Below are 26,660 nucleotides of genomic sequence, written 5' to 3' on the forward strand. Positions count from 1 at the left end.
AATTAGCTTTTACTCTTCGTCATCATTTTTGTTCAGGCAATAATTATTTTATGCAAATGAATTCATTTGCGCTATACATTTTCCATGATGTTTAATTTAAAATTGTTGTTGAATTTCTTAAACGTGTAACTCGTATTTATCACCATACTCTGTAAAAGATTTAAATTATCTTTTTTTTTTCATCATCGTAAAGCAGGGAATGTATAACACAATGGACAGATGCAGAATGATATTTAAACTTCCTTATGAAAAACTGTAGAGACATTAGGTATTTGGAAAAGCCGGAGAGACGAAAAATTAGCAGTCGCATTCGCCGGGAATTGAACCACGGACCTCTGGAATATTGGAACAGCTTGCAGAACCGCTAGACGGCAAAAGCACGCTAGGAAGGAGGGAGAAATACCTTATATACGCCCCCTTTTTAAAGGGTGACTGGGGTTTTTAGGGTACCCAATCGCCAAATCCTGGGTGGAGAGAAATCATCATCCACCACCCTTATATTTCGGGCGCCACTGTAGAGACATTAGAATTTTTGGAAGTCGGAGAGATGAAGAATTAGCAATCGCCTTTCCTGGGAATCGAACCACGGACCTCTGAAATACCGGCTCAGTGTGCTGACCACTACACCACGAAGGCACACTAGGAAGGAGGGAGAAATACCTTATAAAACGTTTTATTCTCTTTTAAATACAATATGAATAAGCGAAGCCACCTGTTTTACTGCAACGAAAACAGCAATAATAATAAGAAATCTGTGTACAGGCACTCTCATATAATTACTGCTTGCCAAATAGGAATGTGCATTCAAATGGGAACTTCTCAGTTCAGAAATTTAAGTATTTTGAAACTTAATATGTATCCTTTGAAAGTAATTATAATGTTAGGATTAATAACTCCATTAATGGAAATTTGTTTTTTATATATTTAAAAGGTATTTCTCCCGCCTTGTTATCATGCCTTCGTGGTGTAGTGGTTAACAAGCTCAACGCGTATTCGAGAGGTAAGTGGTTCGAGTTCCGGCGAGGGATTTTACCCCTCCTTCCAGCGTGCCTTCGTGGTGTAACGGTAACGGCGTATATTCGAGAGGTCTAGGTTCGAGTCCTGGCGAAGGCATTGCTCATTTTTCATCTCTCTCTTAAAAAAAAACTTAGCGACTTCGTCTCCCTAATCCCCAGTCGCCCTTTAATTAGAGTAATTAAATTTAAATTAATTTAACTCGCTCTTAATTTTACTCTACATATTTAAAAGGGGGGATATAAGGTATTTTCTCCCTACTTCCAGGGTGCCATTGGAGTGTAACGTCGGGTAGCACAGCCCGCACATATTCGAGAGGTCCAGGTTGGAATCCCGGTGGGGGCACTATTCATTTTTAATTTTTCTTGCTTATAAAATACCTAATCACTCTATATATTTATCTGACATTTTATCTTTTTGAATGAAACGTATTCGTATATGTGTTATACTAAGGGAAAAACCTTAAAAATACCCATAAAGCCAGCGCATTCCCAGGATTAGAAACCAGATCCAAACGCAGGCGGTTACTTCTCGGTGTCTGATGCGCATCCAGTACTGTACGAGAGGACAGAAGGAAAGAGTACTACGAATTTGCTGTTAATGACGCATGTATAATCCGATTCATCTTAATTACTTCACTGCTCTGTCAGCCTAAACCAAATTTAGAATACGAATTTCGTTTCCTGATGTTACAAAATCATTATCTGTTATGTGTGTGTGTGTATTGAGAATACGGCAAAGCACTCTAGGGCTATCTGCCTAAGGGGAGGGATGCCTTTCGTGGAGGACTTTCTAAGGGAAACTGGCTCGTATACACGTTACACATGGGGAAAACCACGAAAACGCCCATGCAGCCAGCCCGTTCGCGGGATTCGAACCTCGGACCGAACTACCAGTGTTCAGCGATTTTACCGCTCGGCCGCTGGTGGGCATTATCTGTTATGTAAAATAGAGTTGCTCAGCAACGATATTTGTTTGGATTAGTATATTATTACGCGTATGCTAAATGTCTAGTTTAAACACATATTTCCGGAATAAAAAGACACAACTATTAATGTTAGTCTCTGAGAAATGAGTAATGGATAAACGCATTATTTTAAATGCCGCTTTAGTATTCATAGTGCATCTATAATACATTGCCCATAGTGCATGCTGTGTCCGTTAGACTCAAATGCTTGTTTCTATTGCATAAAACACTGGCGTCAATCGCTCTGTTGCAAGTGTGAAATAACAAAACTGTTTATCTTCATTCAATATATCTCGGTTGGAATGAATGGATATTTCAAACCTGTTTCGAAAGCTTTATTTAAAAAACACAAATAGCTTGATTTTAACAATTTCTGTAAATCTATACGATCGCAAATTTGCTGTGTGAGATGAATAATCTGAAAGACATCAAGGTGTCTAAAAATATTTTTTTTCCTTATATATTGTATTCAACATATAGAAATTTTTAGAAATCCGTTAACCCTTTTCGGCACGCTACCTTTTAAAGTTGGAATTTCGACAAAACAATGGTAGTCATTCTAATCAGGCCTAGAAGAGTACACAGGTAAAATTTTGTAATGATAGAACTTACCGTTTTAATTCTGTGGGTGTGCCGGGAGCGGACTCACTGATTGAATAGATTTCGAAAAGAGTGCTGAAGGGAGCACTGGCTGGAACACTAGATTTTGAATAGCGTAACATAATTAGCATTACCCATTGTGCACCAAGGGGAGGTCTGCTACTCTACCCCCCGAAAAAAGCTCTTCTGGGTAACATGGTTATTGCATGCGCATAAGTGAAAAAAAAAAAAACTTGGGTACATGATATTTACATTATATACATTACACTTTCGTCAATTTTGTTCATGGTAGTACTTTTGGAAGAAGTGGCACTGCCTTTGAAAAAGTAACTCAGCATTGCATGTTTTGCACATGTACCGTGATTCGTATCAGACCTCTCGGATCCATTTACAAAATAATTCAAAATCAGAAAAAAATGGACTAATATTATATCCACAATTAGAAAATTTAAACTATAAAATAAAATTAAATAAACGTCTACAACTCAAAACTATCAAAACTTCTTTGAACGAAAGCTAAAGAGAAAAAGAGAACCGCTCTAGTGAAAAGCCAAACAGGTAATTGATAAAATTACCCCTTACCTTCAGAAAATCACCCCAACAATTTCTTAGTCGATTAGTCGATAACCAAACCTTCTCACCATATATATATATATATATATATATATATATATATAAAAGACAGAAAGAAAAACAGGAAATGAAACACAGATGTAGACCCACCTTATTGTGAATGAGCCCATCGTAGAGCTGCAGTGAAACAAAAATACAATAGTTGGTCTGGTGCTACTGTCTCAGTGATCCCACTCTGGACACATCTGATGTTCGCCGTTCGATTTTGGGCAAGTTTTCAAGGCAAAAATTTAAAACGAATATAGAATAAGGAGAATCGCATATAGACAAGAAAATAATATAGAAAATTCTTTCCAAACGATACCTTTTATACACTAAAAAAAAATCTGGAAGATTTGTTTGAAAAACGTGGGTCTTCAAAAACTAAACATGTCTAAAATATATGGTCTGGTTTGTGTTGTGCTGCCATCTAGTATAAATAAAAAAGATTCAGAGTAACCTATAAATCCTTTTTCATTCAATTTTTCTGCTTGTACAAAGGGAAAAGTTTAGGTATGCCCGAATAATAAATTTAATATGCTTATAAAACATTGCTTGATTAAGCGTTGTCCTTAACGTATGCCAAGAAGTGCCGATGAGCATAAGCGAAACTTACATACCCTTCTAAGCAGCAGCTGAGTAAAGGTTATCTTATTGAGATAAAAACAGACCATGCAACTGTATACAATATTTAGCCATTATAAGGAATCATTGCCTTCTCCTCTCACGTGCTCTCGAGATCTAACTGGTAATAGACTTGCTAGCAGTCGGAAGATCCGTGGTCTGAATATAGGCGAGGACGTATCTGATTTTTCCCGTATTATGTTCACATCAGTAACTTAAATAATTCTACATATTTAAAATAAGAAAATGCAATTACGATTTGACATGTTAGCATTCGGTAAACTGTACAAATAAAGCCACACGTTATTCTGTCTTAAAAGGTCGCATTTTTTATCAATGATTAAATTATTAATATCATAAATTATCTATATTTAGAATGATGAGATAGTATATTAAAAAGGCGATGGCAAGAACAAATAATCTCTTCAACAGATTTCCTAAGCAGGTATGATATGATATGATATGAGGGACGCAGCCCGACCCTCCTGGCAGACTTTAGGTCGCCCTATGGCCTTTTTGCGGGCTACGCTTGGTAAGCAGGTTCTGTCGATTAAATTAATGAGCCAAATATACAGGCTTTTAGGTTGTGACCTTCAATATGTGACACGTTTTATTAAATTATACATAGTTGAATTTTTTAAGATATCCATAAGATCCCTTAAGAAAGCTATTATTTATCCTACCACAGATCATTCAGAAACAAAAAACAAGCAAAGATTGCAAAACGAAATTATTAAACACACCCTAAAGTAGAAATTACTGAAAGCAAATATACGGACTTCTGGGAAAATAATGACTACTTAAATCTAAAACGTAACAGTTTATTTGTTTGTAGGAATGAAGATAACTTGTAAGTTAAGTTATATTATTCGAATGTAGCAAAGCATAACATGTCTTCTTACATTTGTGGCAAAGGATGTCATCGTGAAAGATTTTCGAAGTCGTATTCACGATATGCAAAAGAAAGAAGAGAAAATCAATCATGCAAACAACCTGTTCGCCAAATCAAACCCTGATCCGAATTTCCCATATTCAGCGGTCTTAACCACTCGGCCACTAGTCCGGCGAAACAATAATTTTTATTTGTTAGCGTAAAAAGTAATTATGAAATTATATTCTTAATAATGCACATATATAGTTATACAAAAGGAGTAAGAGAGGACAACATAAAATTAAACATAAATCATTATTTAATATACAATAAATCAAGCTTGACACTAAACATCGAAGGTTTCCAAGCTAACCAATTTTATTTTATTTCTGCTAACTTTGTTCGTACATAAACCCTTTTGTAAATCAACAGAAACATTTAATTAGCATAAGATGGCGTAGTAGATATTAGTAGTCGCGGGCAATATGCTCTGCAACTACATTCTCGAAATTCATCGCACGAATGCTCCATTGAGTTTACTTAATACCAAGTGACAGATCGAATTAACACTGCTGGTATAGAGGTAATTTAATTTGTTTGTAGTAAGGAGTAGTTGGGGAAATACTGCTAGTTAAAGTTTGGAAAGTCCATTTGACTGATGTAGAAAAGCGTTAAAACAGAGTGCTTGATTTTCTGCCATTTAAACTGTAATTAACATCGCAATTTCTACAAATGGCAGTAATTTGGTTTTGTTATTGTTTCAATAATAATAATGCTAATTTTTATTTGTATATTTTTCCATAAGCATTCTTTTAACTGCGATGGTAAAATGGTATAAGTAAGTTATATGGTTGTGTTTTATAGACTTGCAAATATAATAATACGTTTTGCAAACACTTTTAAAATATGCAGCAGTTTATCTATAGAAATAATAAACAATTTTATAATAAAATAAGCTAAGTGATGTCATTTTGTAAGTTTTTTTTAATTGATACATTACAAGCTTACATTAAAATCTGTTCTATGCGTTTATCGTAACATCGAATCCACAAGAACGTACAATGAGAAGAGTTTTTAATAAGAGTATCAGAAGAGGTTTTAATAAGAGTAAGAATCTAAGTTTAATACAGAAGTGTAACAACCATTAGCCGGCCGTAGAGAAGCTACTCTCATTTTATCAGGCTATTGCTACTAGTTGGCTCACTTTCATATTCTTGAAAATTTCGTTTAGTCATACAAATAGGAAAGCAGAATATAAATTTTATATTTTGAATTATAAATAATTTAAGTCATTCCTCTAGAAAAGAAAATAAATCTTATATATTTTATTAGCTTTGTACTTCGACTTGAAATCAAAATAGATCTTCAGTTGCTTATTGATATATTCACTTAGTATTATGGTATTGATAGTTGAAGGGACGACAATTCATCTCGGCAGTCTAGGAAGTTAGACTTGTTATTTAGATTACCCCCAATTGATTTTTGCTTTATAACTTAATCAATTATGGATCAATAGAGATTTGTTTTTTAACGGACCAATACTCGGCCGTTAAGCATGCATTGGGAATTACGGCCAAACCTACAGTCATGTAGGTTCGGTCAAGGTCACTGCTCATGTTGCACTACAATGGACTATCGGTATCTTATGGGTACACAGGGATCAGAGATACTATATAACCAAGTCTAATTCATGAATCTGAAACACACACCTTCTGTTTTGAGGTAGCAGACACCTTTCTGTAATTAATTATCTTACTGTGCTGTACAGTCTAATATAGATTTAATGTTCTCCATGTGAACAATAACAGCAACAAAAACAGTAATGAAAAAACGAAGAAGAAATATAGAGGTTATAGTTATATCTAAAAGTGATATTTGAATCTCTGGAATACTTACCTTAGCCTTTAAAGTTATATACTTTATTTGGCCGATAAACTGACAACAAGAGGAGTGAGAAAAGCAATGAATACGAATACAAAAAAAAAAAAAAAAAAAAAAAAAAAAAAAACTGAAATTTTTTCAGATTTTAAATTACGTCCAAAGGGGCGTTTTTTTAACGTTTTGAGTGTTACCTTTATTTATTAAATATCATGTTCTTTGCACTTAAACCATAAAATTCAGTTCAAGAGCAATATCGCAAAATAATGTTAAATTAAGCATATCTTTAGAATTTCCGATATACACAGCCTCGCGAGCTGGAGATAAAAGTATTTTTTTTCTATATAACGTTGCCATTTCTCGCTTTTAAAGCATTGAGTTTGTAAATCAAAAATTCGTTAAAGTTTTACAAAATATAAAATCTATAATAAAACAAATTCCAAATTTGGGATTTCAGATGCCCATATTCGCAGTAGGATTTCGTCATTCAAAATTCGATGGCTCTATGTACCATTGTTTTATCACAATGCGAGAAATAGACAATCATTTGTGCAGATTTTTCATTATTTAATTTCTTCAAATATAATGCAGGACTCTAACATTTTGTGGCAACAGTTTGAAAAGTGAACCCACGTTTATGAGTCCGACGCAAAATCGCAAAACGAAAACAATAGTCCTTCAGGGACAAAGCCCCTTTGGACTAAAAAAAAAAAAAAAATCAAACTTCGAAGATTTATTTTACAGATTTAATCCGAATTACAATTATATGAAAATGAAGTCATAGATATATATGAATTATTAAATATTACTCCAAATTTCGTAGCTATACATATCAAATTTCGCCAATTATTTCGTTAAGTTGAATAACTTGGAACAAGCAAGTTTCTGATAATAAAATCTGAAGAATCAATGTATCCAGCTGGAACTTCTGTAACTAAACATTGTTTACAGGAAGTTCATTAACTCATTTCACGTCAATAATCAATACATACCACTGTGACTACTGATGATACATCCATGTAACCAAACTCGAAATTTTGAGTTGTGCGGTTACTTCCTCTAGGCGTATTATTGTAATTTTTAGGAGGAGAGTTACACAAAACTTTGCTAAAACTAAATGCATTAATTTAAAATATCCTATCACGATATACTTTCTAGATTCTCAACCTTTTGACTAACGCGTACCATCTAAATAAAATTGAAAAACTTTAGTAGCACCACTGCATTTTACAATGATTATTTTTCAATTTCTCGACAGAAGACAAATATAAATTTTGCCATTTGCACATTTGCACAACCTATTGACTGTTTGTAGTAAATATGCACACACAAAAAAAGGAGATTTAAAATTGGTTACCATTTTAATTATTAAAATTTATATTGAATATAAGACTTTATTTTTAAAATTTAGTGAGAAATGTTGGCCTGTTCAAGACAGATTAGTTTCTTTATGTCTGGTTTTATTTCACTCAGTTTGAAGCGTAAATGAGGATGCACTTTTAATTTTATACTGGATTTTATTTTTCAAACATGACATAGAAGAAAATCCTTGATCACGCAAAAAGGTTGAGTAAAAAGGCAGTTAAAAATTTAATAGCCTTATTTGAAATGCCTTTAAATCCTTTTTTCATTTCAGCTAAACGTTAACAAGTGAGTTATTTCTGAAATCTTCAGTAAGAGTTCGTCACATGAAATTTCTATGAATTGTTCTTTTCCTTTTTCAAGAGATAAAATTTCAGTTATATTTGAACAAAATGGATTTCTAATTTTCTTTTTCACACAAATTTCGTTTTCATAATCCTCGGGAAAATACATGTTAAAACTATTTTTCAAAGAAAAATAATGATTTTTTTTATGTCGGATGCTAATTCTTCTTTTATTTTCAAATTATATACGGTTAGAAACTTTCTAAATGTGGTCCTTACATCAGTACTTTCATCTAATTGCAATGCGAAATACTCAATGTGTTTAGTTTTTGAATAAGATTCTCTTTTATGGAATTTGCCATTTCATGAATTCGTCAAATTAATGTATCATTTGATAACGGAATATTAATTACGTTTATTAGCCGCTTTTTCGTTGTATAATGTTAAAACGATATCTTTAGCTGCTTTTAGGTAATATAAGGTTTTCTTCAATAGTGTGAGCCTGCCCGGTCTTGGCAATTTTTAGGCTTACTAGGTAACTAGTTCCCAAAGCTTTCTCACTTGAAGTATCAAAACTTTTCATTACCTGTCTGCTATTTTTGAACTCCGATAATTTCCTCTTAAAATATTCTTCAGATTTATCCTTTAAACTGGCATGTTTAGATTCAAGATATCTTCTAAGAAACGATGATTTCATACTTTAATTGGATAATAGTTCATCGCAAACAACACATCGGGTCCATTTCATCTCTATTCGAAGTAAACTCAAATGATAAATAATTTTCATTAAATTTTATATAAACAATTTTTCTTTCTTTTCAATATTCTTAGTACTCTTTTCCGCTTAGTCAACTATAGCCATTTTCCATTCGCAAAATCTTTGTTTGTTTTATTATTTTTTCACAAATATTTAAATGCACAGTATATTACGAGTTCTTCAAAAATAACCGACGATTTCTCAAATCGCGTAGAAAAGTAAGGAATACAGAACAAGAGGAATACAAAATAGTGTGCTGTTAGAGACAGAAAATCGATCTAAAAATGAATCTAATTGAAAATAGAGAAATATGAGAAAATGGGGGCTATATAAAGTATAGACATCAGGACAACCCTGGGCGACATCTTAATGAATGGATCAACTCTTGAATTAAGGGGATACTTTTATCTTTTTATAATAGCTTATTTTTATTACCTATTAAATACAACGTCATTTTCTAATCCTCTTTTTAAAAACATCATTTATAACAAATTTTGTTATGTCTATGACTAAAAGAATGTTTGTGAAAATAAGAACGGATTATTTTACTGAAATCCATGAGCGGCTATAGACCGTGAACTTCAGATCGCATAAATTTACGAATGTTACAGAAAAACTTAAACAGAGTGTTGGGTAATTTAGTTTTTGAATTTAATACTTAAAAATACTTTGTTTCTTTGCGTACCACCGGTTGAGAATCGCTGGTCTAGAAGTATGATAGTATGGACTGAATTTTTCTTGAGATAACGTACTAACTTCTATATGTCAACAGACGCTGTGACGTTAGAAAATTCTCCCAAAGCAAGTTCTCGAATCCTTCGTGGAATTCTGCGTTCTAGGCTCTGGATCAAGATTTTCATTTAATAGACGATGATGCTAGTTGTCAGAAACAGATATGAAAGCTAAATTATTCTTCACTTACAATGGCCATTATAATCTCCGATTTGAATCCAAACGAAAATGTTTAGAATGGTCTTAGGGTCATAGGTCTCTTTAATAGCTTCAATATGCCTTTAGACATGGGTGAAAATTATTGACCAATGAGAAAAACTTAGAATCTTTTGTCAAAATAAGGAAAGGTCGCAAACAGTGTATTAAAAAAGTATTTTAGTATTTTCAGCCACATATGAATATTTTATTTTTAAATTTTATTATTATATTCGTGAATCAGAAACTTCTCTAGGCATTATATAGAGTTTATTACAGCGATCTTAACATTCAGATGGCTGTGACGTTATGGATAACTGTCATTTATTTATAGCAGAACTATTTCTCTCGGTATGTGTTTTTGATCGACTCTCATTAAATTCAATTTAAGCTTTTTCGTATAACTTAGTTGCCATGTAGTTTCAAAGAGATATTTCGAAGAAAAAGAATTTTTTTTATTATAGCGTAACAAAAAGAGAGAAAAAAAAGGTTAAGGAGAATTTTTGATGCTGTCTATTACTTTAACTTCATAACTTTTCCTCATGTATAATGTATTTTTTCAATGGGGAACATGTTCAGTATCAGCTGCAGTAATTTAATAAGAATATGCTTCTAAAATTTGATAAAATCATAAATGGAGAAATATATTTAAAATATTTTTGCATCAGAAGAAGTTTGGTCTTTAATTTTCCATTCTGTTTTAGTATAAATGCAAACAACGTGTCCGAGACAGGTTTTAACGAAAAGTTTAAATATTTTCTTTCAGATATCATTCAAATCCTGAATAGTGAAAATAACTGAAATTGATGCCTAATAAAAACTGAATTTAGAAAATAGATTGGCGTTTTATATTAATTCTTTGCAGAAACACAAACCGATAAGGATTGTCTCCTAACAGATGAAATGCTTTCGCGGAGTATTCTCTAAGGGGAGCAAGACTAGCATTACGAGCATTCACTAATTTATTTATTATGATTCAGTTTATGAGCTTTCAAATTTGCGGATATGTAAGCAGCGTTATTTATGTTTCATCTAGAAGTATGTTATGGACATACTTCTAGACTTTATAAATATACCGTGCAGAAAAAATTTGATATCTTATGAAAAGGGCTATACTTAATATACTAGCAAGTGTTTAGGCACAAAACTATACAAAGAAAATCTTAGACTAGCATAAGTTTTACATAAATGTTATCTCTTTCTGGACTGACTGAAATAAATCCCTCTCCCTCAAGAAGCAAATATTTTTGCTTTTTTTGAAGTTTATAAAGTTTTGTTAGCGATCCTTCAGCTGCAGTTTTAAGAAAAAGCAACCAAAAAAAGACTACATGAATTCTAAGATGAAATCTTTTTAAGTTTAAATTAAATTCAGATGCTTAAATTGCTTACTGCCCTTAACGAGTTATTTTAAGTTTTCTCAGAAGAGTGCAAAACTGACGATCTTATTTAACAACTATTCACTTTATTCGACTAGTAATTTAATTTCAATTTTCCAAACATCATTAAAGCTCAGATCAAATTTAGTTATGTATGTGATTAATGAATGACCATACAAACGTATTGTTTTCCTTTTTAGTTCATATTAAATAGCTGTGACATATATTAAATACCACAACTTTATTGTAAAACAACTTTTTTAAAGTGATCTTACGAACAGTAAGTTGATCGGTATTAGGTACAGTAGACGCAAGTTTGATTTAACTATATATTCAACTTAATACGGTACGATTAGAAGGGCGCACTTCGTTTCGGAATTCAGAGAGGTATTTTCAGTTACACTAGGAGAAAACTATGAAAACGTCTCGCAATCAATCACCGCATATAGAGCGCGAGATAGAAAAAACATTACATCGCTCAGCATTGGTCAGCCACTTGGATTCAGGTATCGCTAAAAGTTACTGAAATTCGCAATCTAGGATTAGAGAGGAAAAGTGAATTTCAATAGTAAATATATAAAGTAACGAAATGATAAAAAGTTAAAATGGATGACGTTTATGCCGGCTAATTATTCCCATATTTCTTCCCTGACCTTCTTACAATACGATATAGAAACCTTTGCTTTAATTTTCATAAGTTTTCAGCCTCGTCCTGAATTCAGCAGAGAGACTCCTGGACAAGAATTTGGGCTTCATAATGGTGCCAGCACCTCATGTCAACAATTGACTTGAATGGAGTTGGCAATTGCGCAGGGTTACCGATATGCAAATAGGTATAACCATGTTCCCGCGGAATGCCACCGGTCTTAATTCCTCTTGAAAAAAAAAACTGCAATCAGGAACACTTAGAAATTTTGATCATAGAACAACGTATGACAATTATGCTTCACTCGTTCTGCTACTCGCTCAGATCAGAGGTTTCTGAAAACTGAAAGATAAGTTTAAAACAAAATTTTGTCTTAACTGTGAGAACACTAGATCTTTGCCGGTGATCTCTCCGACTGATCTATTGAAGATACCTGCTGTTAGCGTGATGACACTAAAAGAAGCTTGACTAAGCTAGGTGAATTTTAACGAATGTTAGCTATCAGTTCCCACTGCAGGTCTTTATTGATTCGAGTTGGGATATGATCATAATTACATCGTTAGCTTAGAGGTAATGCATTCAATTTGTTGTAAAATTTGAAGAAATATTCGAATTTAGCTTGTTATTATTTTAGTTCTGCCACACTCATACACAAATCATGGATAATGAAATAACTTACATCTGAGTTTTATTTTGTGATCGATAATTTTCAAATAACGATAACTCGATAAGTTTTAAATTGTTTGGTTTGTCATTAGGCGTGTAAGAACCACTATAAATTAGTTTACGACATAGAAGTTATAAATCTTTTGTTTGTTTAGTTTTGTTTTAGGAAAACCTTCTATAATATACACCTGTTGTTTACTCAATAATTCGACGATGTGGAACGAGAATTCTATTGTATTTTAGTCTGTGAAGAATTAGAAATTTAAATTTTGCGTGTTTTTATTCTTAAACCATTCAAGAAATTAAATCGTGGGATATTTATAATATATATATATAAATATAAATTATATATATATAATTATATATATATAATTATATATATATATTATATATACACTACTTAACTTTCTGTTTACATTTTAAATACAACGATCATAACAATTCCGAACATTTAGACACTTACTCAATTTTTACAAAAAATTACGAATGCGAGGCTAATTATTTATCATTATCTTTCTTAGAGTAGTTATTTAGCGACTAGTATTTTTTTGCCTATTGTTCTTCAGCATAAATTTCTGGAAATCATTCAAAATGCAACATAAATCTTATTTTTTCCTTCTTCTGTTTCCTTACGGAGTGTCTCAAAATCTCATTTACAAAGAGAACTATTCATCTTTCTTTTGGGAATTTTGCATAAATTAAAAGGAATGTTTTTTTCAGTGTCAGCCTAAATGGTATTCAGATTTTAGAACAGGAAAATCATATTGTCTTGGAAATGTCTTTAATAATTGCTTTTTCTTCTCTTGCAGCTGCAATCTCTTTTAAATAGAAAAAGCTAAAATTTTTATTTCAGATATCAAAGGAATTATATGATTATAGTTCTAAAAATAAAGCTAAAGCAAATGCTAATTTTAACGTTCTGAAACAAAATTAGTTTCGAAAAATGTATTTTAAATCACTCTAGTCTGTGTATTTTTTATTTCAGTTTCTAAATTTTGGAAGTTTCTTCAGAAAATAATTTAAAGTGCCTTGAAAATGTGTCAAAAAAATCTCGAGCGCAGGAATAATTTTTTGTTCTTCGAATAAAATATATTTCTTCAAATCGAAGTAATCTTATTATATTTTCTAAAAAATGGCATCTAGCAAAGAATTTCTAAAACATTGCAGTTTGAAAATTTCAGATCACAGTCAAACGCTTCCATTACCATTTCAAAATATAAAATAATTTTAAATCAAAATTTAAAAGAATTCCATTTTGAGCTTCATGTTCAGATTTCAGTTTAAGGCTTGAAACAATTTAAGCTAAACAACCGTTAGTTGTCTACTAGATTATGGAATTTCTTCCGCAGAATTTCAAATTGTAGAATATAAAATCGTATTTTTAAAACAGGCTATTATACATAATAGTATCAAAAGATAGGGAAAACACTTATTATGATATTGTCCCATCATAAATTAAAACTGCATTGAGATTTGGGAGCTTTTTTAATTTCGAGATAGATTTGTACACCTTTTTCATTAGATTATTTGTATTCAAGACTTGAAAAAATTATTTCTCCCATGGGAAATGATAACGCCTTTTATTTTACCAGGAAGCCAAATTCACGAACTGAAAACAACTCAATGAAGTTCCATTTGAGACGTTTAATAAGTGCTTTATTTCACCAAGTTTTTTAAGCCTTTATTAGCGCCACAAAGGTGTTCTAAAATGTCATAATTACCGGGTTTGTTTTCTGTTTCAACAGCACGTTGTTGGGAATATACAACGATATTAGATTTCTATTTGCAGTTTTTTGTTTTTACAGTGTACAAAACGATGCAAATTCAGTTGAAACATGAATGTTTGCATTTAAAGCATCTGCACAAAGATCCTACAGTCAGTTACCTTATAATTCTGCTTAATAGCCCTATGCAGAAAAAAACTTGATATCGTTTCTGCTTAAGAACAAGCACCATTGCTACTAAAACTTCAATAAAATGCCGTTCGCTTAATGGGCTTTTCCTAGGTAAAGTAAGTTGTGATTTTAAAGTATATATGTTTGTACCCATACGCAATTTCGTTTTCTACTTTCAGCGTAATATTCCTTTATTAAAATAAATATTCATCACTTTAAGTGGCGTAGCCAAAAGTTTAGCAGCCCTTTCAATACACAAAGACACACGCACAGAAAAAAAAGGGGTAAAAGAAAAGAAAGGAAAACAAAATCTGTAAATTATCAGAAAAACATGTAAAGAAGAGGCCTTTGTTCATTTTTTACGTAAAATCTTAGTTCTAACATTCATGAATACTATTTTTTTAATTTTCTGTACAGAAATCTATGAATGATATTCTGAAGTTCGTTTTGTTATTTCAGTTGCTGCTCTGTAGATCTCTTAAACTCTGGACGTACATTTATGTCTTAGATGCATATGAATATGTTTGTATTTCGAACATTTTCTCTCACAACATGTAAAACTTAAACAGTTAAAGGAAAATTAGCAGTACAGTGTTTCGAACTGTAGTATTTAAGTTCTGAAGACTGTATTTTGGAATGAATCGCAGAAGCTCAAAACGACTTTCTTTCCACCAGTCTATTTCAACTTTTCAAGTTGTAACGGAAATAAAACTCCAAATTACTTCTTTTTCAATAAGAAACTCTTTCTTATTTATATCGCCGTGATCATAATTTAATTGATATTCCTATTTTTCATTCATACGTTTCGATGAAGTAAGGCAAACACATGACGTCTTTAAAATCTCATTGCGCTTTCTTTTTACACTCTGTCCAATGTAAAAACAATATTCTCGACGGTTCAACATTTCATTATTCGTTACCTCATTAATAAACTAACACAGAAAATAGTTGCATACTGATAGCTAAACATGAATCAAACCCCAAAGAACGGGATGGCAGCACTTTTGTGGTTTATCTTATGTGTAATATAAAGTATAACGTTTCTAGGCTCTTCGAGTAGATTTCGGTTCTCCAAGAAAGCAAATATTCGTAACGTGCTTTGCCAAAATCCATTTAATCTCAATACTTTTTTTGCTCCTGCGTTCCCTGTGACTAACGTTTATAAAATTATATTTAGTGAGAAAAATTTTGCGAGGGGTGGACCACTTTCTCTGCCGTCTGTAGCTTACACCATAGGGTGCTTTAGATTTAAGTATAGTGTTAAACAATTTAGCTATATCTTAAGCTAATATAATTAGGATTTCTGAGCATGTTTATATGTGTACTATGATTTCAGGAATGACTCTATGATTATGAATATTATAATTTTAGGATATGTATTTTTGTAGTATAGCTAAAAATTTATTTAAAATACGGTAAGTTTGCCGTATGAGATGCATGTTCGGTTTACTGATATTTTCAAGCAACGAATAACGTATTAGAACTTAACTCTATTGTTAATTCGAAGAATAATTATATGCATACAAAAACAAGTCTAAATAGAAAAATGCTTTATTTTATAAAGATTTATTTAAAAAATGCATATTCCTTTAAAATAATTTTCAATTATTTAAAGTGTTTAAAAATTATTCATATTGGTAATTAAAATTACTAGCAAAATTAACTTATTGCACCACTTGCTCCAGTATACACTGGATACATTTTTATTCTGTTTAAAGAAAACACTTTTCATTTTATCAAAATAAATTCCGGCCCGTCAGCTGTTTTCAGATCGTATTTTCGGCCTGTCTGCAATTTGAGTCACTACTGTTTTAAGAACTCTTTTAAGAAGTAAAACGAGGCTTAAATGAATAACTTTATGCAGTTTCCTTCCTAGAGTGTAAGGAAATATAATTTTCTTTTAAATGCTTTTAATTTTATAAATCTTTCTTAAAGCTGAAGGAAAAAGTACCATTACTATAGAAATTATTCGCATTAATATTGCTCAAGTGCACACAAACCTGCATTCTTTTCTTTAAATATTGTAGGAACTTACTATGTATTGATAACTTAAAAGTTATGTGGTTCTTAAAGAACACCAATTTATTAACTTTCATAGAGGTCATATTACTGTAATACCATCAAGCTAGTTTTTTCCTATTTATTTTTCCTTTTAATTCTTTTTCGTCAACCTGACGGTTTTGCTCAAAGAATATGTAACTTTATTACAGGTGCATAAGCAGTGTCAAATTACATTTACTGTAATAACCGTTGTAAATATTTCTATAACACAATGTACCAAAATCTCCTGTCAAATGTAAAAGAGAGCTTTATGATATTTATTAACATAAAGAATTTTTTTATGTAACTTAATCCCTTTACTTTGCGCATTTTCTCTATCATGCGAATTTAAGATTTATACGTATAGTACAATAGCCTGAAAGCTAAAGTAATATGTTTAATCTTTATATTTATTGATTAGTGTTTAGTTATTAACTTTTTTTACTCGTATATTGTAAAGGATTACAAGCAATTTTCTCTGTTGCTGCGCAACCGTTTGTGCGCAGCTTCAAACCGATTCTTCAGCGATCATCTTCCGTTGCTTCAAGCCGATTCTTCAGCGATCATCTTATGCAGTAATCTGGGCGAAAAAAAAATTTATATGGAAGTATTTTTTACTTCTGTTCTTTGCGAAATGATTTTTAAAATTGTTTTTAAGCCAGTCATTTATATAATATTGCTTTCTGTAAGAAAAAAGGGGCATATTTACAGTTTTATTTTTATTTTTAATTTGCTAAATGGCAGCATTTTGAAAAATATTTCAGTCGTGATTTAAAGAAAAACGACCCATGTGTTCCCTTGTTATTAACATTAATGACTCAAGTTCCACTTCAGTCTTTTTTTTTCGCCTTAAGCAGAAATTGCCTTAATTTCATTCGATGTCACATTTAACGCACTAGTCGCTCGTCCCGTGAAATGATGTATGGTGGTTGATTAAAAAGGGGATTGAATTAGCTCGGTCTTTGAGCCGGATTCAAGAATCCAGTTTCCGCCACTTACCAGAATGTCAGTCGTCTCAGTACCCTGGTTTACGTACGTTCAGTTATGAAATAAACAGATGAACTTAAATATTCATTTAATTTTATTCGATCATTAGAAGCTGATTGGATTTAAATCCAATTTTCCATTCTTTTAAATGAAATACGTTGGGCAATCTGGCTCTTGGTTTAGCAGAAGGCGAGAAAATGTGAATTGGTATATTTATGATATTTTTTTAAACGTTTTAGCATTTATGATTTTGAAAAGAAAGTCTAGTCTCTTTCAGAATCTCGTATTGACACATAGGACTAAGCTGAAGCACTGAAGCTTGTGGAACTACTTAACGGTAATTGAATTGCATGTATTTAGTTTAGTGATCAAGTGAAAGTTAGAGCACATAGTTTTACTTATAGTATGTTTGAGATCATTATTACAGCCATAATCTTACTAAGTAAGCAGATCGTAGATAGGACCTCGTTTACCAGGACATTGACTACAGATGGGTTTTACAAGCTTTACCTTTGTATGATCCCAATGGACATGAAAATTTGAAGATTTACAGAAAAGCATTTATCACTTTACACAATGCTGAATAATCTTAGCTCTTTTAAACGACTCTCCTGTATGAAATCTTAATCTCTTAGACTACTCTTAAGTGAAGTTGTCTCTTAAGCATTTTCTGTAGAATGTTGTGATCAGTAGACTTGATATTTAAACGCTCATAAGGGGCAATTTTCCTAACAAATTAATCAGGGTTGAGAATAATTTTTAGTATTTCGTACGTAGGCTTTGGAGCGAATGTCTGTAAGTCTAGCAGTAGTTATACAGATAGGTGAAGCATGCAATGAAATGGGTCGAATCATTTGCAAGTAAATATTTCTCTTAATTTCCATGCTTAGCAGAGAATTCCATTCAGTTATAGAGTAAATACTCATAAACGCCTTTATGAGCCTTATCGGTTGAGTAAACAGTGTGAATCACTGAGGAAGGAATTAAATTTTACGCAATCTTTATTTCTATCGCATTGGAGTTTGATAAAAGGCGTACTTGCCTTCACCGATAGCTTATTTTTATTTAAATTCAATTGTCTTCGTCTCGCATTTTAATTAAACTGCTTTGCCGATTTTTCAGCAGAAATAATTTTGAAGCAAACGTATATTAAACGCATACCTGGAAAGGAACTATGTGTCTTTCATTTCAAAGATCTGTGATTCTCAACCTACGATACGCGTACTTCTGGGTGTAAGTGATGCTTAATTAGGTGTACACGGAAAACGATCACTAATGGACGAAAATATTACAATAATCGCTAATAAAGATGAAATTATACTGCAATTTTAAGTTTGTCATTGAATAAAAGCGGAAAAAAATGCCAAGATTTCCGATATGATCGTTTATGACCAAAATATATTCGAAACAAATGTTATTAATTGTAACTAACCGCACTCTCACATGCAATATGCGTTTCCTTATGCATCGTTATTTCTTTATGCATCTCACATGCGTTTCCTTATGCATCGCATCTAGCCATCCCTTTCCTGATCTGTTATTGCATATCCTAAAAACAATTGTCAGACAACCACATTTTTCAGCTCTGAGAGAATCATCATGTCAGTTACGTGATTCTGTTTTTTTTTTTTTTTTTTTTTTTTTTTTTTCGCATTTGTGATGTTTAAACAAGTTTGAAGGGGAGTTTTGTTTTAGTTTGTATTTTTAAATTTTTTTTAATGTGAAGCGCTTTCAGAAAAAGCAATAAATGGGTAAAATGCGTATCTTCTCACAAACCTAAATCTACTGTAGGTAAAATCTCTGATAATGAAGTCTACGCTACGTCTAAGCACGTTTTGCAGAGCACTCTCTCAGTTAAGATTGAAGTTTCACCATGATGAATGTCTCAAGGAGTTACTTAACTAGCCGATATGTTTTGTAGTATGATGGACCAATTGCATAACTATTTTTAAAGTAGTTGACAAAATTGTTTCTATGGTCAAAAAGTTAAATTTTTGGGAATCGTGTATTGAAAAATACCTAAGACATATTGCAACTTTTTGTCAGAAAATGAGTTTCAGCTTTCAGATGAAATAAAGGGAGCATAACATTATATTAAAATAACCCCAAAGAACGTTTAAACAATATTCTATGAATAGAAGTGAAGAGGATGATTGAATTTCAGAACGATTCAATGACTTCTTTAAATTAGTCTCGAAATTATTCTTCGAGAAAGAACTGCTTATCGATTATATTTTTATGATCTCATTAACTCCAGTTTATTAATTTTAGGATATTAAAATGATACAAGATATATTGCAAGAATACTGGAGGGATCGGCGTGAGGTTATAAAGGAGGTTATAGGTACAAAGTCATATTAAGATATATAATTACAAAGTCATATTAAGATATATAATTACAAAGTCTTATTAAGGGGTACTTAGAGCATAGGTATTTACTTAGAGCAGGGAGCTCTTAGAGCATAGGTATTAAACCCAACTAATCGTTAAACGCAAATAATTTTATTAACGAAATAGCCATTTGATTCGGTTCATATGTTTCTAACTATTGTTTTTCTTTTTAGTGGAAAAATAAATCCTGTTTTGCATTGTAAATTTACATAGTAGTGTTTCTTGAACAGTTTTCTCACACTCGACTGTCTATTATTGTATCTCATAAGCTGTTACGTTCGCATATTAGCCGATTTATTACATTTCTGAAGAAAAAATTTCAGCGGTAAATGTTTTCATTTATTATTGAGGTAAATGAATCAATTGGCAGAAAAATAAAATTACCTTTGCGACAAAAATACTAATATTCAGTTATCATGTACTTATGGGATATGTATGCCCCAGGGGGGCTTGAACATGTTTTATATCCATTCATATTTTTAACCTGAGGGAAGAGAAACACCCAGATGGAAATCGAGTTCTTTGCTACCAGTACGGATGAAGGTTTTTAGCTATCAGTATGAATGAAGTTGAGCCAAAAATCGCTCCATCAAAGTTTTAAAAATTAAGATAACCCCGAAACTAACATTTTTTCAACAGATGACGGCCTTGTATTGTTATAAATAATATATCACTTTAAATTTCAGCTGGTGTGAGCTTTAAAAGGCGTTTGTTTGGAGTAAGATGGGGATGAGTTTTCTCATTTTATGTTTGAGCATCACTTAGAAACACATAAATTTGATTAAAATGCCAGCTGTTTTACACTTGCTATTGGTAATTGCAGCATTTTAATCTTGACTTCATCCGTTTTGTCCGAAATAAGACAAAAGTTCAGTAAGTTAGTTCTGTGCTGAATATTAACTGGGTGCATTCATAACTGTACTTTTTAAATTATATAATCGAAACATTGAACTGAAAATTGTCAAGTAAAAGTTTTCATCATATGATATCATATTATGATTATTTTAATGAGAAATCGATTCGTATCATCTAGAGACGCTGATGTTACGCTGACGCTGTAAAATAATAAATCATAAGATTCCATTCCTCAGAGTGCTATCAGCTAAAGCTCTGGAAGGGAATAAACTGTTATCCCTCATGAGGTCTGCTTTTCGAAATAATTCAATCCATTCTCGGCACTAGCAAAATTGCAAATTTAGTAGAGCTCATTTCCATTTGCGTTCAGTTAACGTACATTTAAATTTCTAGACTTAGGCACATGTAATTTTTAAATGTAATCATTACAACAACATAAACGTGAAAAAGGCGCCAAGTTCGGAATAAACGACGTTCGTTATAGTAGTGTCACCCACAAATGCGTTGAGATCTAACGATGGCATGTTCCGTAGCAGTTTGTTTAATCACAGCTGTAAGAATGTACAACATTATTTAATTCATTTAAAAAACAATTTATTACTTTCTTTGATTTCAGGATTCTTAACTTGGCAACTTTTATTTGTCAATAAATTACGTTCAAAAAATTGGCTTCTCCAATTAGAAATTAATTATCTCGCTGTTTTCTTTTCCGAACTTGGCTGACACAGAGTGTGTCTAAATTTAAATGAAGGCAGCCTAAAATTAATCTGAATTTTACGAATTCTATAAGCTACATTGAAAGGATCATCGTATTCCCCGCACATGCTCTGTTCCTGAAAATGATTAGAACTTCCAGCTGCTAAGCAGAAGATCCTTCGTTGGAATCCTGGTGAGGACACAATTGATTTTTCATATTTTGTGACTTAAATTATGCAAATAACCTCTACAGATTTGCAGCCAACATCTTATAGGCTTTTAAATTCATAATCCCAGTTTTCTCATTATTTGCTTATACTATCACTTCTACTTTCGTCCTCTTCCACCAGAATGAAAACTAGGTAACGTGCCTAAATGGCAGATTTGTCAAGGCTGAGATAAACCCTTTGGTGGCAATAGCAGACAAGTTACTGCTTCATGCTACTGAATAATTTGTCAGCTCCAATTTAACATTTATCAGCATTTGCTTCCTGAATATTTAGGACTAAACCGAAGCTTATTTAGGCGCATGTCCCTTTGCTTAAATTTGACTGGAATATTTGTTCTATCTTTCCCGCAAATAGCGAATATTAAATTTGTGTTATATTAAAATTCGTGTTACCATCAAGTTGACGAAGGTTTATTTTAAATCTTCATCTGCATTTGTGTTTAGATGGTACAACGGAGCGAAAAGTCCTCTGTCTGTCTTTACCATTCTAGAATTTGGCAATTAAAGAATTGTAGAATCGTACAACCTGAAATTAAATAAATTTGTTTCCATAATTAGTGAACTTCAGTATTAAATTAGTTTGAATTAAGAAAAAAAATTTCCTGGTATAAATCATAGTAATATTGTTTAATCCAGTAATGATTATAGTATTGTATAATATTGTTAAATCCAGTCATGATTATAGTATTGTATAATATATATTAATATATGCGTTTATCTTCCTGAAGCAAGCATGTATTCCTGCTTGCATAACTGCTCATGTTAGATGACGTTAATATGCTATTAAATGGGAATTCTTTGCATCCCATTTTAATTAGAGCATGAAAAGAATTTAATTAGGAAATTTAATTAGAATGTGACTTTGCATATCATTGTAGTCTTGCTCAACCACGGCCATTACCCAAGCACTGTAGACGCTAGAATATTTGTAGCATTTCAGTCATCTTCTGCGTAAGCTCAGTGTAGCGGCAATGTAAACACGGATAAGGATCTCTTCACGTCTAGATTTATCTTTGAAGACATAGTCAATCACTGAGCGTGGAATGAAAACGCAGAGAATCCAAAGCTGCTTTGTATCAGCTTAAGTCTTTCATGAATTTAAATGTTAGAAGCAAATCCAGTTTCATTTTCTCAAGAATAAAAAATAACAGATAACTTCTTTTTCTCTGAAAGTGATTGTGTATAACATTTGAATATTTCTTTTTTCACCTCTCTATCTCTATAACGCATTTGTCATTCTGGATCTCACAAATCCCCTAATTTACATGTTTTGAAGAGAGCTGAACACGAGAGTATTTTGAAGACTAGTTTCAGAGTCTCCTCTTTTCGTTTCATCCTTTTAATGCTTTGCAAAACTGCAAACACTGCACTTGATAAAAGGGAAGTATTTCTCCGATTTTTCAATGACTATAGACATTAGAGTTTACTTAATTTTAATTTTTTAATATTTCCTATTTTTATGGGAATGTTGAATATTGATGGGAATCGTGAATGAGGCAGCTTCGTTTTATTATTGTAGTGTTGTGTCACTGTGTAATATAGTCATGAACAAAGTAATCTATGACTAATAATAGTCATATAATGACCTTTCCGTGTATTTTATAAGATCTAAATTAATAGATTATCTTCAAAATTTTTAAAACATCACAAAATAAAATAAATGCTTATTATAAAAAGTTATACGTTATAACTCAATGAAAATTAATCATTTTCCATCAATTCTTGTTTTTCTTTAAATAACCCTAGATTTCTCTTCTTCACTACCAAAAGATAGCAAGTAAAGATGCCGCACGTTGTCATAATCATGTATGAGCGTATCTCTGTATTCATGTATGCAGAACATGTTATAAATATGAAATGCACAGAAGGAGGCGAATTTCTCACGAAGCTTTATAAGAACCTGCCGCATTCCACATTGCGTTCTCTCGAAGTGGTAGCGCATCCAGCATCAAATTAACAACTACACGATCAGTGTTTCAAATCCCGGTGAGGGCATAGTTCATTTTTCACTCTACATCCGAAGTAAAATGTGCATGATTTTACACCCTCACCTGGATTTGGTCGACTGATTCTCTTGCCATTCCCCATTCGTCCGTTAAGTAGGAGAAAGTATAAGGGATTATCGTGCATTAGGCATGTATGAACTTGCAACTTAAGTGTTACTATGTCAGGATGACAGCTAGAAGATTGATGGTTCGAATTCCGGCGAGGACATATCGATTTATGACTTGTTCCAAAATAAAAGGCACATAATTAATACCTCTATTTTAAGAACCTAATCCTATACAGAATTAAACGTTTAGTTACAGTATTTAGGGTTTTATAGTTATTCATTCAGAATTTGGTAAATTTTGATTACTTTTAATTTACCTAGCAGCCACCTAGACGGTATAGTGGTTAGGGAGCTGACTGAGAAACCAAAGGGCACGGGTTAGAATCTCAGAGAAGACATGGTTGTAACTGTCCGTATCTTCATAGAAGGCAGAAGTGCCTCATCTATTAGCTTCCATAATAAAGTGACCTTAGGAGTGGTCTTAGGAGGTCTTAGTGGTCTTAGGAGTGGTCTTAGTGGTCTGGCCTTAGGAGTGGCCAAACCGAAGTCGGCTGAGGACCCGCCATTGGTTAAATAAAATTATCTAGCAAACGTTTATGCATTTTGTTCATTACTGCATCTTTAATTATTTAAAATAAATTTAATCCATTTCTACTTCATTTAATTTTCAAGATATATATTACTTTGCCATTCTTTGCAATTTTCAACTGCATTCTTAAGATTAGATACACTTCAAAAATTTTGTACTTTCATTTAACTTTCCATGATTGGAGGATATGTTTCCCTCGTTTTGAAAAAAAAATGATAAATTTTTCGTATAATTGCGCTTGCCGGACTCGAAAGTAACCAAGAAGCTGGTACTATTCTTTTGAGCTTTTCCAGAACTCCAAAAATATCTTTCAAATTATATGAAATAAAAAGCCATTTCCACACAGCAATATTGCCATCATAAATATACAGCCAGCATAATATGTAAATATTGTTTGTAGCACACGGTTTCACGTTTTAATATAGGAAAGCAAAATGGAAGACTTATATGCGCATTATGCTGAATTTCAGTCAATCAGAGATTCGATGATAATACATGCATTAGAAGGAGTTGTAGGTGACAAGCAACTCAGATGATATGTTAAGGTTTCGTCGTCATCACTATTTGACAGATTTTCTACATTTTCAATATCTTTGTCTATCTTATTGATGAAAATTAAGATTAATTTTCTAGTATGACAGTATAAAGGTAATATGGTAATGGTTAATAATCATAAAATGTTTTTAACTTAAAGTAAGGATTTGAAATATACGATCTTGGGCTTGTCTATTTATTGACATACATTTTCCACCGTACAATTTTTCGTAGGCGACAACAATTAATGTACATTTCACCTTCCGTTTATTTACTGATTTATAATTTTAAGTTTGCTCAGACGGGTTTCAATATAACCCTAAAATTATAAAATAGTTTTAGTAGATAGTTATCTAAAGTATGAAATATCTAATCAGTCCATTTCTAAAGAAAACACGGCTGAAAGTTTCGGGAGAAAATTAACAAATATCCTTTTTAATTTTAATAAAGCAATTAGCGCTTAGGAAAGCCAGCATAAATAAAGTCTCGAATTCATTACATTTCTATATCAAAAATACGGATGATTCATGATCCCGCAAGCTAATAGCTTTGCGTGTTATCCCACAATTAATAAACCGACTCAATACTGGTCGACTTTTAATGAAGTAAATCGAGTTGCACTTTGCAAATTGCAAGAGCAGGAAGTAAATATCGGAAATTTTTACCAGTAAAGCAACATTTATTTCATTAGCAGTTATTCCGTACTTGGCTCGAGTCCAATACAGCTGAGACTGAATCAATTGATTTTTAGCACAATCACAAGTTGTAATATTAAATATTTACCTAAGATTAATCGATAGTGGGCATTTGAGACATTTAGGCTTCAACGAACATTTGAAGACAGTAGCGTCTGGGGTTTATATTATAAGTCAATAACTGAAATCTATAGGGTCGTTAGAAAACAATTTAAGTATCTGTGAAACTCTTAAATTTCCGTTAACCAAATAATTACTCGTTCTTGGTACAAATTTTCTGACTATTTTTCTTAACTTCTTAACAAATATCGTAGACGCAAATTTTCTATTTTCAACTAATAAATCTAAATATTTTGGTTTCCGTAATTTCACAAATTCTCACAAAATTCACCTAATGCATAAACTGCAGTAAATGCTTTTTAAAAAAACTCTTTTGACGTGAAGAAAAATTACGAACGTGAAATTTTCTTTGTGTACTAAAGACATCATTCGTACGATTTCATGAGGCGAGGAATTGATACAATATGTTACATATTAACATAGGATTAAAAGCAGCTCGTATAGCATTTTGCAGTTTTTAGTATATATTTGTTCCTTTATTTTGTCATAACACGTTTTAAATTAATTATTTTATGGTATTTCAATATATTCCTTTGCAAAAACGCAGGTTTTGAAACAGATAAACAACACTATATACCACAAAAAATTAAATCAATTATTTAATATTTAATAGATTTTTTTTCCAAACGAATTCAAAGTGCTCTAAAACAGATGTGACCCTATAACTATCAAAAATTATTTTGGAGCGAAGTTATCAGCGATAGATTTTGTCAATCTCGCTGAGGGTTAATGAATCACACTTGCGAATTCAGTAAATACGAGTATCTTGATAAGCAGAAAAGCGATATTTACCTTGTATTTCATATTGCTAACTGGTCTTTAGAATGTTAACATCATGGTACTATTTCTTTATTATCAAGCATAACACCTCACCTGTATATCAAGCTCATATTGTACCGACATTCGCCAAAACCAGCTGGCACGTTTTGTCTAGAAATACTTTTTCCCAGAACCACTTTGAACACTAGATTTCGATCCACGGCTTTCATGGA

At 32.0% G+C, this 26,660-nt stretch overlaps 1 protein-coding gene across 2 annotated transcripts in view; it reads left to right on the plus strand.

The window, feature by feature from the left end:
* The window catches only part of LOC118188914 (uncharacterized), a 176,958-nt gene that overhangs the window by 109,309 nt on the left and 40,989 nt on the right, over nucleotides 1-26,660 (plus strand). The gene's annotated exons all lie outside the window — the stretch shown is intronic.

The sequence above is a fragment of the Stegodyphus dumicola genome, chromosome 6 (genome assembly GCF_044657685.1).
Source record: "Stegodyphus dumicola isolate Sdum_Otavi_A_Nest chromosome 6, ASM4465768v1".
Taxonomy (NCBI): domain Eukaryota; kingdom Metazoa; phylum Arthropoda; class Arachnida; order Araneae; family Eresidae; genus Stegodyphus; species Stegodyphus dumicola.